General features: G+C 46.2%; 1 pseudogene; it reads right to left on the bottom strand.

Moving 5' to 3' along the window:
• Positions 1-5,176, bottom strand: part of LOC119361562 — a 19,480-nt pseudogene extending 14,304 nt beyond the window's left edge.
• Between the last annotated feature and the right edge of the window lie 2,056 nt (positions 5,177-7,232).

Here is a 7,232-nt window from a genome sequence, read left to right as displayed (position 1 = left end):
GAACCGCCTGCGTGCATGCGCGCCTCGGGCGCCGTGATTGGCGGCCGACACGCCACACGACGGGTGTGGGATTGCGTGGGGCCGGCGGGCGTGGGGGTGGGGCCGGCGCGGCGCCACCGACAACGCGTTGACTGCGAGCGGCCGCTTTAATTTTTTTCCCTCCCGGGCGGGCGGCCGGCCTGTATTCATATACGTATACCTCCGTCTGTTTTTTTTTTGCGGGCGGGCGGGCCGGCGGGGCAATCTTATGCCCATCCTACCCTTTGTTATGAAGGGGTATTGGGCAATCTCAGCCCTCCTTGTGTTACAGGGGGTCTACCGAAGCGGAAGTGTTTTCTTATTGATGCCGCACACTCTGAGCTTGAGCAATTGGGTTAGTTTTGAGAGCTGCTTCAGAAAGGCCACCCCACCTGATGCATTGACATTCACCACACCAACAGTATGCAAGGCCGCAAGTTTAACAATCCCTACAGGGACCCCAACACCACCATTATGATGTTGGGCCTCTTTCTTTGGTTTCGACCCATACAAGCTCCAGGTATGTGCCAATCTCCGCACCTTTGGCACCATTGGCCTGTGCTGGGCTTCTTGTGATGTTGTTGCCTGTGCTGGGCTCAATTTTCAGTGCATTTTGGTACTGCTGGCGGCCCTGAAGATATGCTGCTATCACGGCCATCTAGTTCTTCTGATGTTGTTTCTGGTAGTTGGTTTGTCACCACATCACCATCTTCTGTTGATGCGGATTTCCAATCTTCACCTGGCAATACAATGGCACCAGCACGTATGTATTGCAGCTTATGCAGCTTGACAATAGCAGATGGCAACTTGACTATGGAGGTCAATCTTACATCAAGAGTCTGTAACTGCCTCAGCCCTCCCAATGTATCCGGTACATGACTAATTTCCCTACATCCCCGTAGGGAGATGAACTTGAGGCTCAACAACTTCACAAAGATCTGCTCAATATCTTCATTTGTTAGAGTTACCATGCCTTCTAGGTCCAGCACTCGGAGCCGCTTCATCTTGCCGGAGATAAAGAATGAATACCATTTCCCAAATATTGTCAAAGACCGCAGCCGTGCGAAGTCGATGCTCTCAAATGCAATCTGGTCCCTGTGCCAGTCTGCCATTATGGTCAGGTGCTTTCCTGCACGTTGCGTGCTTGAACTGCGACGCCCATCCAATGCAAAAACAAGATTATCCTCCATTGGCCGCGAGATGATGTATTCACGAAAGAAACCATTGACTTGACATATTACGAGTTTTAAATAGCGCGCTAAGCATCTTAGCGCCGGACCTCTTTCAAATGCTATAGCGTGCTATAGCGGAGCTATAGCGCGCTATTTAAAATGGTTTATTCATTTGTTTGGACCAAAATCTCTTAGCGCAAGACCTTTTGTAAACGCTATAGCGGGCTATAGCGGAGCTATAGCGGGCTATTTGAAACAGATTATTGCCTGACTTGTTGCTTGCTGGATTATACTCAATTTAACAAGCTCAGAAAAGCGCGTTTGCGCATTCTCCCTTGCAGTACAACCAGGTGCGTCCCTTGAGTAACCCTCGGCGATCCATCTCCTCACTAAACGGCCTCGCCTAATTTTGCTGCTTGCAGAGAAGACAGACAGGTAGTAGATACATGGCTTTACCAAATCTGAACACGCATCAAAATAGGAATGCATCCAAGATAATAGACCGCTCAAACTATGGAATTGAGGGTCGGTCTCCAATTTGAACATAAAGTCATCATTCATATGCTCCAAGAATGAGGGGGGGACTTCGGTTATTGCAGACACTACTTTCGGAAACCCACCACATTTCGCCATAAGTTTTGCAAGGTCCACCTTTCCCTTTAGACGACCCAGCTCGTTATGACGAATAAGCTGTAATGCAAAGAATATTTGGATTATAAAATTCATAATAAGCCTATTTGGACTTGATACTGTATGTTTAACTATAAAATATTCTATTGTTGAACTTTAGATCAGGCCTTTATGGCAGACACAAATTTGAACAATAAATTTCCATAAAAAACTATGCAATCTCTGATTGGACTAAACAAAGAACTACAAAGGAATGGATTGGATGTAAGAACAGAAAACAAAAAAACAAATGAATGGATTGGACTGAGCATCAAGAACAAGGATTGAAACACTTGTACGTCTTGGTTCTCCTACTCCAGTTCTGATCGATGAAGGTTGGCCAGCCTCGCCCTAGTCGGGGAGCATGTGTGTTTTTTTTGCTCGACTCCTGGCCGGCTGTACAGGCCCACTCTGACGTGTTCCTCTCCGGGGCAAAGATTTGCGACGCCGATCACGGCCTCCGGTGTCTTTTGCTCCAAATCTATGACTTCCTGGCCACTACTTCTAAAAGCTACTGGGCTTCAGCAAGTTTGCTCAGCCGAGATAGGGCAAACCGCCGGTGGATGTAGGAGGAAGAAGACTTTGACACTCCCAAAGATTTGGATGGATTTTTCATTTTCCTTAAGGGTGTTTTTTAAGGTTTTGTGCTACTTAATGTATGGTCTTTGTCCTTAAAGGAAAAAGTATTGTTTTTTTCCTTTCTTAGCTATGGGACACTTGCTATGATCTTGCAATGGCATATGTGGGTGGCATCCATCTTTAGGGAGGGTTGAGATCGAAGGACACTCTAGGTGGTTCAAAATTTGCAACGCTTATCCTCAAATTTTGTTCTCTCTTTTCATGAAGATGATGGGGGAGAGCGTCGTGACTCTAGGGATTCCTAATCCCAAACTAGATTGAAATGGACGTTGTATAAAATTAGATCATGTCAGACCTCCGGTAGTGAGGGTACCATATCAAGTATCATGTATGTCGACTAAGCAATTTGGCTGATGGGGCATACAATTGAATGACAAAGAGATGGTTCGGCATCATATCATGATAACATATCATAATCAATTATGTGTTATGTAAAATAATAAATGAGATGATCTAAGATACTAACATATAAAGATAGTACCATACATTAGCATCATATGATACTCCCCACTATGAACAATGTATGCGGGATGCAACCCATAATTTGTAGAGACTACCATTAAGTGTAAGCACCAAGATTTTCCCTTTTAACAATCTTCTCTTTTCTAGAATTGTATATTTTAGTGCCAAGTCCTTGATCTTATAGAAAATTATGGGAGCTGCCGAAAGTTGATCTGTAGCTCCCTAACAAAGAGCATCGCATTGTATAGTCCGTGTATGTCTTATTTCTATCGACCTATAGTTTTGGACAGCCTGCTTGTTGACTTTAAATAAACATGTTCGAAACATACGATGTATCCACATATTGTTTTCGACAACCTGCTTGTGGATTTTACATAGACACATTGAACACATATGATATAAATTGCATGATTAAGTTTTTTAAGATTAATATGATAAAACATATTAATGGGTTATCTTAAACGTAGCCCAAAGTAGGATATGATGCATCATATTTCTTGTAATTTTGCAGGTACAATGTTTAACATGGCTATGAATTATTCCAAGCAATTTTGAGGCATGATTTGTAATTAAGTTGTCTTATTAATTGTTGTAGATATATGATGATATATATAAATCAGCTGGGTATGTTGATACATGTACCACAATTTGAGCTTGCGCGGCTATCTTCAATGCTTTTGGGTACTGAACCAGCAGCAACCGTATTAGAATTTCTTAGATATACATGTTGAATTCAAATTCGAGACAATTATACCAAATTTTAGTACAATTCGAGACACCATAGTGCCCTAATTGCATAGTCTATCTATATGTATATAGTAAAGGTATTTTTTTATATAATACAGGTTGATATGTGTAATAAAGGAAATAACATGCTGGTTGGTCCAACACTGGGCAGTTCACTGATGGACAAGAACATGTTTCCTTTTCAAGCCTCCAATTCTCTGTAATTTCAACAACATCAAGGCTATGTCGATGTACTTAGACAAGGTTGTGAATGTTGATCAAGGTTCCATGGATGGCGATGGCTCAGGCCGCAGAGCATGTGACACGGGTATACTAGAGGTATATTTCAACCATGAAGGTTATGAGATGCTTGTGCAAACCGATGATAGGGTTGGCAGGGCTATGGGAGAGGACATGGCTACACATGTTTCGGGAGTATTTAACCAAAAACTACCACATTTCACGAAAACGTGTCGAAAAACTACCACTTTACGATTTTGTGCGAAAAACTACCACTTTTTTCCTAATCTGTGGCAAAAAACTACCAAGTCGCGAAATCGCTCGCTTCGCCCGCGCTAAGCACAAATCTGACCGCTTGGGCCCACAAACCAGGTGCCACCGTGGCCATCCTTCGCACCGGAGTTCACGGAAGCTTCCCCGCTCTCCGGCCGCCGCCAGCACGCCATGCTCCCGCTCGCCGCCGCAAGGGCCTGCCTTTCCTCCCCGCCGCCACCGCCGAGACCCCAAACCCGAGCGGCGCCTCTCTCCCCCCTTCACCGTCGCCGCTCCACCACCACGCTGCCCAGACCCGCCAGGATCCCCCTCCTCCGCCCGCTCGGGGCCGCCGTGGGCACCGGCGCGCCAAGCACGTCCTCGCGGCCTGTGAGGGACCGCGTGATGCTGGGCCAGATGCTGGGCACGCTGTCGCCGTCCTACCTACGCTGGGTGGTCACGGCCGAGGAGCTCCGCGGCCGCCGGTGAAGGGCGTGAGGCATGCGGCTCTGGCGGCTCCAACGCCGACCCGTGTCCAACAGTGGTCGTGGGGTTGCCGGAGGTGCATCCTAGCGGCGTCTGCAGCGAGCGGAGCGGCGGCCGGTGCTCGGCCTTGGGGGGTGGGTGGGTTAGCGGCTGGCTGAGGGGCTTGCTAGCCTCCTGGGAGGGTCAGGAGTGCGCTGCCGCGCTCGGCGTCAATAGACGCGAGCCCTCGCCATGGCAGCGGCAAGGTGCGACGGCGATGTAGCTACGGTTACGGCTGAGCGCGCGCCGGAGCTCAGGTCCGAGATCGAGGGGGGAGGCAGAGGGAAGGCGCGACTCACAGTGGTGTCGACAAGTTGCTCGGGGCAGCTGGGGTCGCCGGAATGCGACGGATTGACGTGGCTATGGGCGGTGGCCAACGACGACGAAGTGATGCGCGCGTTGTCGGAGAGGCCCCCGGGGTTCGATCTAAAGTAGTAGTCGAAGGAGCGGCGCACGACGGAGGTCCTGGACATACTCGAGGGGCCCCAGGAGCTTGGTGGGCACAACGACGGCGACGTGGGAGCGACGAGCCCACTCCGGCGCGAAGGATGGCCACGGTGGCACCTGGTTCGTGGGCCCAAGCGGTCAGATTTGTGCTTAGCGCGGGCGAAGCGAGCGATTTCGCGACTTGGTAGTTTTTTGCCACGGATTAGGAAAAAAGTGGTAGTTTTTCGCACAAAATCGTAAAGTGGTAGTTTTTCAACATGTTTCCGTGAAATGTGGTAGTTTTTGGTTAAATACTCCATGTTTCGGGGTATTCTAGGAACACACTTATTCCTTATTCTGCTACTTTTATGCGTTAGTGGGAAACCAACTGAAGGACTGGAGCCTGAGGGCAGTTGTTGTACTGCAGCAGAATGGTAGAATACACTACACTTTATTAGAGATTTAACTAAAAGGGACCTTGGACAACCACTGAGAAATGTCCCTAAGAGGCCATCACTGCTGATTGCAAAGAATGAACGAGGGGGCGGACAACAGAAAAGAGGAAATGGTTTAGGCTCATTCAAGAACCTTCAGTGGGATTCCATTCGCACATGTCACCGACCATAAAGCTCAAGGATGTAGCCCATATGCCAACCAAGAGGCAGGAGTCTCAACTCAGATGCAGAAGGACCAGAAGCTCGACGCACTGGATTCGCTAGGTTTCTCTATCCTTCGCATGAGGTCTATGTCCGTACAACCCCTAAATTTTTTGATGTTGAATAGTGGCTGAGATTTTAACTTACTTCCGATGTTAAAAGGGTAAAGTGGTCTTTTCATGTGGAGGAGTTTTTTTCCAGGAAATAAATTAGCACTAAATAAAATTAAAACCCAATATCCTTCTGCTTGGTCCATCCTATCCAGCGCATCAATCTGTGTATCTTCCCAAATCAAGCGGTACCACCGCATCAGAAGAAGGCCATCACGGTCATTGAATTCAGAAAAAAACATCTTGTTTATCACTTGTGTTAATCCCAAGAAGCATGCATCTGCTTTGATGAAGTTGCATCCATATACATGCCCATCCATATTTATAAGAGAGAAAATAGACTAAGGTTCTTGATCATAACTAATTAACCGGTAATTATTGTGACACGTAGGTCCATGCATGCATCGCCGGAGACAACGACCCCGTTGCAGTTTGCCGGTGGCCCTTAAATTCTGAATCTAAATCTCATTAAATAGTTTGTATTGTTTACCACATGTGTCATGTGGTAATTCTTAATCTAAGTATTTATTGGTTTTAGCTAATTATGGATGCATGAAATTACCATTTTTGGTGAATTTCAGGTGTACCAGAGCACACCACTTTTAATATTTGCTAGATAATTGTCCGTGCATTGCAATGGGGCACTCATAATTTATACGCGAACACTGTGATTTACCTACCATTATATTATTAATGTCATTACATATCAAAATATCGACTTTATATGCCAAGTGAATCATCACTTCCATAAAAAGGGAATCAACACTTATTGAAACATGATTTCACTTGGTAAACTAATAAGACATGAGCGGTTTTCAATGAAAACCGGTGGAAAAAAAACTAAGGTGGAAGGGGGAAAGTCAAAACAGATGGAAAAAATCCAGCTGGTTGGTTGATCTATGTCCAACTTCGTTTGGAACAAATCGCTGGCTTGGGCTAGCCTATCATGTGTTTCTCCGGCCATCGATATTTCATTCTCGGTATGGTGCTCGTCTACCAGATTCAGAGTTCCTGTTGCTGGAGAAAAGCTACTTAACAGTTTGGTCATTTTAGTCGCGTGGTCCATTTGGAAAGAGCGCAACTGTACTGTCTGAGAGTAAGTATATTTCGCTTGATCATGCGTTTGAGAAAATTATGTGTGATGTGCTCTACTAGTACAAGGAAGGGGCCAAGTGTCTTCAGTCTGTATTTAGGTAGGTTCACTTGAATGTGTGCTAAGTTTGTTGGGATTTCGCTTCGGTTTTGTGGGCTTCGTTAACTTTCGGACCTTGTTTGTTTATTCTCATCTTCGATTATGATCACATGTAGTCCTCATGTATGGTTAAAAAATGGGGAGG

This window comes from Triticum dicoccoides, chromosome 2B (genome assembly GCF_002162155.2).
Source record: "Triticum dicoccoides isolate Atlit2015 ecotype Zavitan chromosome 2B, WEW_v2.0, whole genome shotgun sequence".
In the NCBI taxonomy this organism is placed as follows: Eukaryota; Viridiplantae; Streptophyta; class Magnoliopsida; order Poales; family Poaceae; genus Triticum; species Triticum dicoccoides.
The sequence above is the reverse complement of the archived record's forward strand: the minus strand, read 5'-3'. Positions and strand labels throughout refer to the sequence as shown.